Source organism: Stomoxys calcitrans, chromosome 1 (assembly GCF_963082655.1).
Source record: "Stomoxys calcitrans chromosome 1, idStoCalc2.1, whole genome shotgun sequence".
Taxonomy (NCBI): domain Eukaryota; kingdom Metazoa; phylum Arthropoda; class Insecta; order Diptera; family Muscidae; genus Stomoxys; species Stomoxys calcitrans.
The window spans coordinates 135,003,922-135,015,878 of NC_081552.1; positions in this window are offsets into that span (position 1 = coordinate 135,003,922).

The following is an 11,957-nucleotide window of genomic DNA, read 5'->3' on the forward strand; positions in this document are numbered from 1 at the left end:
GTAATTTTCGTTTTTCTCGGAAACGACTTAAGCGATTTGCAATCGGATTAATTCATTTGAAAGCCAATAATAATATCTACAATTCCATACTGGTATTGTCTACCTAGCACTCACAGTTTCCGAGATATAGAATAATTTTATGTTGGTTCATTCTGGAAGTGACTTGTGCGGATGGAATATGTAATTTTCGCTTTTCTCGGAAACGATTTAAGCGATTTGCAATCGGATTGATTCATTTGAAAGCCAATAATAATATCGACAATTCCATACTGGTTATGTCTACCTAGCACTTACCGTTTCCGAGATATAGATTATTTTTAGGTTGGGTCATTCTGGAAGTGACCTGTGCGGATGGAATATGTAATTTTCGTTTTTCTCTGAAACGACTTAAGCGATTTGCAATCGGATTGATTCATTTGAAAGCCAATAATAATATCTACAATTCCATACTGGTTATGTCTACCTAGCACTCACAGTTTCCGAGATACAAAATAATTTTATGTTGGTTCATTCTGGAAGTAACTTGTGCAGATGGAATATGTAATTTTCGTTTTTCTCGGAAACGACTTAGGCGATTCGCAATCGGATTGATTCATTTGAAAGCCAATAATAATATCGACAATTCCATACTGGTTATGTCTATTATTTTTAGGTTGGGTCATTCTGGAAGTGACTTGTGCGGATGGAATATGTAATTTTCGTTTTTCTCGGAAACGACTTAAGCGATTTGCAATCGGATTGATTCATTTGAAAGCCAATAATAATATCTACAATTCCATACTGGTATTGTCTACCTAGCACTCACAGTTTCCGAGATATAGAATAATTTTATGTTGGTTCATTCTGGAAGTGGCTTGTGCGGATGGAATATGTAATTTTAATTTTTCTCGGAAACGACTTAAGCGATTTGCAATCGGATTGATTCAATTGAAAGCCAATAATAATATCGACAATTCCATACTGGTTATGTCTACCTAGCACTTACCATTTCCGAGATATAGATTATTTTTAGGTTGGGTCATTCTGGAAGTGACCTGTGCGGATGGAATATGTAATTTTCGTTTTTCTCGGAAACGACTTAAGCGATTTGCAATCGGATTGATTCATTTGAAAGCCAATAATAATATCGACAATTCCATACTGGTTATGTCTATTATTTTTAGGTTGGGTCATTCTGGAAGTGACTTGTGCGGATGGAATATGTAATTTTCGTTTTTCTCGGAAACGACTTAAGCGATTTGCAATCGGATTAATTCATTTGAAAGCCAATAATAATATCTACAATTCCATACTGGTATTGTCTACCTAGCGCTCACAGTTTCCGAGATATAGAATAATTTTATGTTGGTTCATTCTGGAAGTGACTTGTGCGGATGGAATATGTAATTTTCGCTTTTCTCGGAAACGATTTAAGCGATTTGCAATCGGATTGATTCATTTGAAAGCCAATAATAATATCGACAATTCCATACTGGTTATGTCTACCTAGCACTTACCGTTTCCGAGATATAGATTATTTTTAGGTTGGGTCATTCTGGAAGTGACCTGTGCGGATGGAATATGTAATTTTCGTTTTTCTCGGAAACGACTTAAACGATTTGCAATCGGATTGATTCATTTGAAAGCCAATAATAATATCGACAATTCCATACTGGTTATGTCTACCTAGCACTTACCGTTTCCGAGATATAGATTATTTTTATGTTGGGTCATTCTGGAAGTGACCTGTGCGGATGGAATATGTAATTTTCGTTTTTCTCGGAAACGACTTAGGCGATTTGCAATCGGATTGATTCATTAGAAAGCCAATAATAATATCTACAATTCCATACTGGTTTTGTCTACCTACCACTCACAGTTTCCGAGATATAGGATAATTTTATGTTGGTTCATTCTTGATGTGACTTGTGTGGATGGAATATGTAATTTTCGTTTTTCTCGGAAACGACTTAAGCGATTTGCAATCGGATTGATTCATTTAAAAGCCAATAATAATATCTACAATTCCATTCTAGTTTTGTCTACCTAGCACTCACAGTTTCCGAGATATAGAATAATTTCATGGGTTCATTCTGGAAGTGACTTGTGCGGATGGAATATGTAATTTTCGTTTTTCTCGGAAACGACTTAAACGATTTGCAATCGGATTGATTCATTTGAAAGCCAATAATAATATCTACAATTCCATACTGGTTTTGTCTACCTAGCACTCACAGTTTCCGAGATATAGAATAATTTTATGTTGGGTCATTCTGGAAGTGACTTGTGCGGATGGAATATGTAATTTTCGTTTTTCTCGGAAACGACTTAAACGATTTGCAATCGGATTGATTCATTTGAAAGCCAAAAATAATATCTACAATTCCATACTGGTTATGTCTACCTAGCAGTTACCGTTTCCGAGATATAGATTATTTTTAGGTTGGGTCATTCTGGAAGTGACCTGTGCGGATGGAATATGTAATTTTCGTTTTTCTCGGAAACGACTTAAACGATTTGCAATCGGATTGATTCATTTGAAAGCCAATAATAATATCTACAATTCCATACTGGTTCCTTCTACCTAGCACTTACCGTTTCCGAGATATAGATTAATTTTAGGTTGGGTCATTCTGGAAGTGACCTGTGCGGATGGAATATGTAATTTTCGTTTTTCTCTGAAACGACTTAAGCGATTTGCAATCGGATTGATTCATTTGAAAGCCAATAATAATATCTACAATTCCATACTGGTTATGTCTACCTAGAACTCACAGTTTCCGAGATACAAAATAATTTTATGTTGGTTCATTCTGGAAGTAACTTGTGCAGATGGAATATGTAATTTTCGTTTTTCTCGGAAACGACTTAGGCGATTCGCAATCGGATTGATTCATTTGAAAGCCAATAATAATATCGACAATTCCATACTGGTTATGTCTATTATTTTTAGGTTGGGTCATTCTGGAAGTGACTTGTGCGGATGGAATATGCAATTTTCGTTTTTCCCGGAAACTACTTAACCGATTCACAATCAGATTGATTCGTTTGAAAGCCAATAATAGTATCTACAATTCCATACTTGTTTTGTCTACCTAACACTCACAGTTTCCGAGGTACAGAATAATTTTTTGTTGGGCCATTCTGGAAGTGACCTTTGCGGATGGAATATTTAATTTTCGTGTTTCTCGGAAACGACTTAAATGATTTGCAATCGGATTGCTTGATTTGCAAACCAATAATAATATATACAATTCCATACTGGTTTTGTCTACCTAGCACTCACAGTTTCCGAGATATAGAATAATTTTATGTTGGGTCATTCTGGAAGTGACTTGTGCGAATGGAATGTGTAATTTTCGTTTTTCTCGGAAACGACTTAAACGATTTGCAATCGGATTGATTCATTTGAAAGCCAATAATAGTATCTACAATTCCATACTTGTTTTGTCTACCTAACACTCACAGTTTCCGAGATACAGAATAATTTTTTGTTGGGCCATTCTGGAAGTGACCTTTGCGGATGGAATATTTAATTTTCGTGTTTCTCGGAAACGACTTAAATGATTTGCAATCGGATTGCTTGATTTGCAAACCAATAATAATATATACAATTCCATACTGGTTTTGTCTACCTAGCACTCACAGTTTCCGAGATATAGAATAATTTTATGTTGGGTCATTCTGGAAGTGACTTGTGCGAATGGAATGTGTAATTTTCGTTTTTCTCGGAAACGACTTAAACGATTTGCAATCGGATTGATTCATTTGAAAGCCAATAATAGTATCTACAATTCCATACTTGTTTTGTCTACATAACACTCACAGTTTCCGAGATACAGAATAATTTTTTGTTGGGCCATTCTGGAAGTGACCTTTGCGGATGGAATATTTAATTTTCGTGTTTCTCGGAAACGACTTAGGCGATTTGCAATCGGATTGATTCATTTGAAAGCCAATAATAATATTTACAATTCCATACTGGTATTGTCTACCTAGCACTCACAGTTTCTGAGATATAGAATAATTTTATGTTGGTTCATTCTTGATGTGACTTGTGTGGATGGAATATGTAATTTTCGTTTTTCTCGGAAACGACTTAAACGATTTGCAATCGGATTGATTCATTTGAAAGCCAAAAATAATATCTACAATTCCATACTGGTTAGTCTACCTAGCACTTACCGTTTCCGAGATATAGATTATTTTTAGGTTGGGTCATTCTGGAAGTGACCTGTGCGGATGGAATATGTAATTTTCGTTTTTCTCGGAAACGACTTAAACGATTTGCAATCGGATTGATTCATTTGAAAGCCAATAATAATATCTACAATTCCATACTGGTTATGTCTACCTAGCACTCACAGTTTCCGAGATACAAAATAATTTTATGTTGGTTCATTCTGGAAGTAACTTGTGCAGATGGAATATGTAATTTTCGTTTTTCTCGGAAACGACTTAGGCGATTCGCAATCTGATTGATTCATTTGAAAGCCAATAATAATATCGACAATTCCATACTGGTTATGTCTATTATTTTTAGGTTGGGTCATTCTGGAAGTGACTTGTGCGGATGGAATATGTAATTTTCGTTTTTCTCGGAAACGACTTAAGCGATTTGCAATCGGATTGATTCATTTGAAAGCCAATAATAATATCTACAATTCCATACTGGTATTGTCTACCTAGCACTCACAGTTTCCGAGATATAGAATAATTTTATGTTGGTTCATTCTGGAAGTGACTTGTGCGGATGGAATATGTAATTTTCATTTTTCTCGGAAACGACTTAAGCGATTTGCAATCGGATTGATTCAATTGAAAGCCAATAATAATATCGACAATTCCATACTGGTTATGTCTACCTAGCACTTACCATTTCCGAGATATAGATTATTTTTAGGTTGGGTCATTCTGGAAGTGACCTGTGCGGATGGAATATGTAATTTTCGTTTTTCTCGGAAACGACTTAAGCGATTTGCAATCGGATTGATTCATTTGAAAGCCAATAATAATATCGACAATTCCATACTGGTTATGTCTATTATTTTTAGGTTGGGTCATTCTGGAAGTGACTTGTGCGGATGGAATATGTAATTTTCGTTTTTCTCGGAAACGACTTAAGCGATTTGCAATCGGATTAATTCATTTGGAAGCCAATAATAATATCTACAATTCCATACTGGTATTGTCTACCTAGCACTCACAGTTTCCGAGATATAGAATAATTTTATGTTGGTTCATTCTGGAAGTGACTTGTGCGGATGGAATATGTAATTTTCGCTTTTCTCGGAAACGATTTAAGCGATTTGCAATCGGATTGATTCATTTGAAAGCCAATAATTATATCGACAATTCCATACTGGTTATGTCTACCTAGCACTTACCGTTTCCGAGATATAGATTATTTTTAGGTTGGGTCATTCTGGAAGTGACCTGTGCGGATGGAATATGTAATTTTCGTTTTTCTCGGAAACGACTTAAACGATTTGCAATCGGATTGATTCATTTGAAAGCCAATAATAGTATCTACAATTCCATACTTGTTTTGTCTACCTAGCACTTACCGTTTCCGAGATATAGATTATTTTTATGTTGGGTCATTCTGGAAGTGACCTGTGCGGATGGAATATGTAATTTTCGTTTTTCTCGGAAACGACTTAGGCGATTTGCAATCGGATTGATTCATTAGAAAGCCAATAATAATATCTATAATTCCATACTGGTTTTGTCTACCTACCACTCACAGTTTCCGAGATATAGGATAATTTTATGTTGGTTCATTCTTGATGTGACTTGTGTGGATGGAATATGTAATTTTCGTTTTTCTCGGAAACGACTTAAGCGATTTGCAATCGGATTGATTCATTTAAAAGCCAATAATAATATCTACAATTCCATACTAGTTTTGTCTACCTAGCACTCACAGTTTCCGAGATATAGAATAATTTCATGGGTTCATTCTGGAAGTGACTTGTGCAGATGGAATATGTAATTTTCGTTTTTCTCGGAAACGACTTAAACGATTTGCAATCGGATTGATTCATTTGAAAGCCAATAATAATATCCACAATTCCATACTGGTTTTGTCTACCTAGCACTCACAGTTTCCGAGGTATAGAATAATTTCATGGGTTCATTCTGGAAGTGACTTGTGCGGATGGAATATGTAATATATACAATTCCATACTGGTTTTGTCTACCTAGCACTCACAGTTTCCGAGATATAGAATAATTTTATGTTGGGTCATTCTGGAAGTGACTTGTGCGAATGGAATGTGTAATTTTCGTTTTTCTCGGAAACGACTTAAACGATTTGCAATCGGATTGATTCATTTGAAAGCCAATAATAGTACCTACAATTCCATACTTGTTTTGTCTACCTAACACTCACAGTTTCCGAGATACAGAATAATTTTTTGTTGGGCCATTCTGGAAGTGACCTTTGCGGATGGAATATTTAATTTTCGTGTTTCTCGGAAACGACTTAAATGATTTGCAATCGGATTGCTTGATTTGCAAACCAATAATAATATATACAATTCCATACTGGTTTTGTCTACCTAGCACTCACAGTTTCCGAGATATAGAATAATTTTATGTTGGGTCATTCTGGAAGTGACTTGTGCGAATGGAATGTGTAATTTTCGTTTTTCTCGGAAACGACTTAAACGATTTGCAATCGGATTGATTCATTTGAAAGCCAATAATAGTATCTACAATTCCATACTTTTTTTGTCTACCTAACACTCACAGTTTCCGAGATACAGAATAATTTTTTGTTGGGCCATTCTGGAAGTGACCTTTGCGGATGGAATATTTAATTTTCGTGTTTCTCGGAAACGACTTAGGCGATTTGCAATCGGATTGATTCATTTGAAAGCCAATAATAATATTTACAATTCCATACTGGTATTGTCTACCTAGCACTCACAGTTTCTGAGATATAGAATAATTTTATGTTGGTTCATTCTTGATGTGACTTGTGTGGATGGAATATGTAATTTTCGTTTTTCTCGGAAACGACTTAAACGATTTGCAATCGGATTGATTCATTTGAAAGCCAAAAATAATATCTACAATTCCATACTGGTTAGTCTACCTAGCACTTACCGTTTCCGAGATATAGATTATTTTTAGGTTGGGTCATTCTGGAAGTGACCTGTGCGGATGGAATATGTAATTTTCGTTTTTCTCGGAAACGACTTAAACGATTTGCAATCGGATTGATTCATTTGAAAGCCAATAATAATATCTACAATTCCATACTGGTTATGTCTACCTAGCACTCACAGTTTCCGAGATACAAAATAATTTTATGTTGGTTCATTCTGGAAGTAACTTGTGCAGATGGAATATGTAATTTTCGTTTTTCTCGGAAACGACTTAGGCGATTCGCAATCTGATTGATTCATTTGAAAGCCAATAATAATATCGACAATTCCATACTGGTTATGTCTATTATTTTTAGGTTGGGTCATTCGGGAAGTGACTTGTGCGGATGGAATATGTAATTTTCGTTTTTCTCGGAAACGACTTAAGCGATTTGCAATCGGATTGATTCATTTGAAAGCCAATAATAATATCTACAATTCCATACTGGTATTGTCTACCTAGCACTCACAGTTTCCGAGATATAGAATAATTTTATGTTGGTTCATTCTGGAAGTGACTTGTGCGGATGGAATATGTAATTTTCATTTTTCTCGGAAACGACTTAAGCGATTTGCAATCGGATTGATTCAATTGAAAGCCAATAATAATATCGACAATTCCATACTGGTTATGTCTACCTAGCACTTACCATTTCCGAGATATAGATTATTTTTAGGTTGGGTCATTCTGGAAGTGACCTGTGCGGATGGAATATGTAATTTTCGTTTTTCTCGGAAACGACTTAAGCGATTTGCAATCGGATTGATTCATTTGAAAGCCAATAATAATATCGACAATTCCATACTGGTTATGTCTATTATTTTTAGGTTGGGTCATTCTGGAAGTGACTTGTGCGGATGGAATATGTAATTTTCGTTTTTCTCGGAAACGACTTAAGCGATTTGCAATCGGATTAATTCATTTGAAAGCCAATAATAATATCTACAATTCCATACTGGTATTGTCTACCTAGCACTCACAGTTTCCGAGATATAGAATAATTTTATGTTGGTTCATTCTGGAAGTGACTTGTGCGGATGGAATATGTAATTTTCGCTTTTCTCGGAAACGATTTAAGCGATTTGCAATCGGATTGATTCATTTGAAAGCCAATAATTATATCGACAATTCCATACTGGTTATGTCTACCTAGCACTTACCGTTTCCGAGATATAGTTTATTTTTAGGTTGGGTCATTCTGGAAGTGACCTGTGCGGATGGAATATGTAATTTTCGTTTTTCTCGGAAACGACTTAAACGATTTGCAATCGGATTGATTCATTTGAAAGCCAATAATAGTATCTACAATTCCATACTTGTTTTGTCTACCTAGCACTTACCGTTTCCGAGATATAGATTATTTTTATGTTGGGTCATTCTGGAAGTGACCTGTGCGGATGGAATATGTAATTTTCGTTTTTCTCGGAAACGACTTAGGCGATTTGCAATCGGATTGATTCATTAGAAATCCAATAATAATATCTACAATTCCATACTGGTTTTGTCTACCTACCACTCACAGTTTCCGAGATATAGGATAATTTTATGTTGGTTCATTCTTGATGTGACTTGTGTGGATGGAATATGTAATTTTCGTTTTTCTCGGAAACGACTTAAGCGATTTGCAATCGGATTGATTCATTTAAAAGCCAATAATAATATCTACAATTCCATACTAGTTTTGTCTACCTAGCACTCACAGTTTCCGAGATATAGAATAATTTCATGGGTTCATTCTGGAAGTGACTTGTGCAGATGGAATATGTAATTTTCGTTTTTCTCGGAAACGACTTAAACGATTTGCAATCGGATTGATTCATTTGAAAGCCAATAATAATATCCACAATTCCATACTGGTTTTGTCTACCTAGCACTCACAGTTTCCGAGATATAGAATAATTTCATGGGTTCATTCTGGAAGTGACTTGTGCGGATGGAATATGTAATTTTCGTTTTTCTCGGAAACGACTTAAACGATTTGCAATCGGATTGATTCATTTGAAAGCCAAAAATAATATCTACAATTCCATACTGGTTATGTCTACCTAGCACTTACCGTTTCCGAGATATAGATTATTTTTAGGTTGGGTCATTCTGGAAGTGACCTGTGCGGATGGAATATGTAATTTTCGTTTTTCTCGGAAACGACTTAAACGATTTGCAATCGCATTGATTCATTTGAAAGCCAAAAATAATATCTACAATTCCATACTGGTTATGTCTACCTAGCACTTACCGTTTCCGAGATATAGATTATTTTTAGGTTGGCTCATTCTGGAAGTGACCTGTGCGGATGGAATATGTAATTTTCGTTTTTCTCGGAAACGACTTAAACGATTTGCAATCGGATTGATTCATTTGAAAGCCAATAATAATATCTACAATTCCATACTGGTTCTTTCTACCTTGCACTTACCGTTTCCGAGATATAGATTATTTTTTGGTTGGGTCATTCTGGAAGTGACTTGTGCGGATGGAATATGTAATTTTCGTTTTTCTCGGAAACGACTAAAGCGATTTGCAATCGGATTGATTCATTTGAAAGCCAATAATAATATCGACAATTCCATACTGGTAATGTCTATTATTTTTAGGTTGGGTCATTCTGGAAGTGACTTGTGCGGATGGAATATGTAATTTTCGTTTTTCTCGGAAACGACTTAAGCGATTTGCAATCGGATTGATTCATTTGAAAGCCAATAATAATATCTACAATTCCATACTGGTATTGTCTACCTAGCACTCACAGTTTCCGAGATATAGAATAATTTTATGTTGGTTCATTCTGGAAGTGACTTGTACGGATGGAATATGTAATTTTCTTTTTTCTCGGAAACGACTTAAGCGATTTGCAATCGGATTGATTCATTTGAAAGCCAATAATAATATCCACAATTCCATACTAGTTATGTCTACCTAGCACTCACAGTTTCCGAGATACAGAATAATTTTATGTTGGTTCATTCTGGAAGTAACTTGTGCAGATGGAATATGTAATTTTCGTTTTTCTCGGAAACGACTTAGGCGATTTGCAATCGGATTGATTCATTTGAAAGCCAATAATAATATTTACAATTCCATACTGGTATTGTCTACCCAGCACTCACAGTTTCTGAGATATAGAATAATTTTATGTTGGTTCATTCTTGATGTGACTTTTGCGGATGGAATATTTAATTTTCGTGTTTCTCGGAAACGACTTAAATGATTTGCAATCGGATTGCTTGATTTGCAAACCAATAATAATATATACAATTCCATACTGGTTTTGTCTACCTAGCACTCACAGTTTCCGAGATATAGAATAATTTTATGTTGGGTCATTCTGGAAGTGACTTGTGCGAATGGAATGTGTAATTTTCGTTTTTCTCGGAAACGACTTAAACGATTTGCAATCGGATTGATTCATTTGAAAGCCAATAATAGTATCTACAATTCCATACTTGTTTTGTCTACCTAACACTCACAGTTTCCGAGATACAGAATAATTTTTTGTTGGGCCATTCTGGAAGTGACCTTTGCGGATGGAATATTTAATTTTCGTGTTTCTCGGAAACGACTTAGGCGATTTGCAATCGGATTGATTCATTTGAAAGCCAATAATAATATTTACAATTCCATACTGGTATTGTCTACCTAGCACTCACAGTTTCTGAGATATAGAATAATTTTATGTTGGTTCATTCTTGATGTGACTTGTGTGGATGGAATATGTAATTTTCGTGTTTCTCGGAAACGACTTACCCGATTCGCAATCGGATTGATTCGTTTGCAAACCAATAATAATGTCTATAATTCCATACCTGTTTTGTCTACCTGCCACACACAGTTTCCCAGATACAGAATAATTTTATGTTGGGTCATTCTGGAAGTAATTTGTGCGGATGGAATATGCAATTTTCGTTTTTCCCGGAAACGACTTAACCGATTCACAATCAGATTGATTCGTTTGAAAGCCAATAATAGTATCTACAATTCCATACTTGTTTTGTCTACCTAACACTCACAGTTTCCCAGATACAGAATAATTTTTGTTGGGCCATTTTGGAAGTGACTTGTGCGGATGGAATATGTAATTTTCGTTTTTCTCGGAAACGACTTAAGCGATTCACAATCAGATTGATTCGTTTGAAAGCCAATAATAATACCTACAATTCCATACTTGTATTGTCTACCTAACACTTACAGTTTCCGAGATATAGAACAATTTAATGTTGGGTCATTCTGGAAGTGACTTGTGCGGATGGAATATGTAATTTTCGTTTTTCTCGGAAACGACTTAACCGTTTCGCATTCGGATTGATTCGTTTGCAAACCAATAATAATATCCACAATTCCATACTGGTTTTGTCTACCTAGCACTCACAGTTTCCGAGATATAGAATAATTTCATGGGTTCATTCTGGAAGTGACTTGTGCGGATGGAATATGTAATTTTCGTTTTTCTCGGAAACGACTTAAACGATTTGCAATCGGATTGATTCATTTGAAAGCCAAAAATAATATCTACAATTCCATACTGGTTATGTCTACCTAGCACTTACCGTTTCCGAGATATAGATTATTTTTAGGTTGGGTCATTCTGGAAGTGACCTGTGCGGATGGAATATGTAATTTTCGTTTTTCTCGGAAACGACTTAAACGATTTGCAATCGGATTGATTCATTTGAAAGCCAAAAATAATATCTACAATTCCATACTGGTTATGTCTACCTAGCACTTACCGTTTCCGAGATATAGATTATTTTTAGGTTGGGTCATTCTGGAAGTGACCTGTGCGGATGGAATATGTAATTTTCGTTTTTCTCGGAAACGACTTAAAC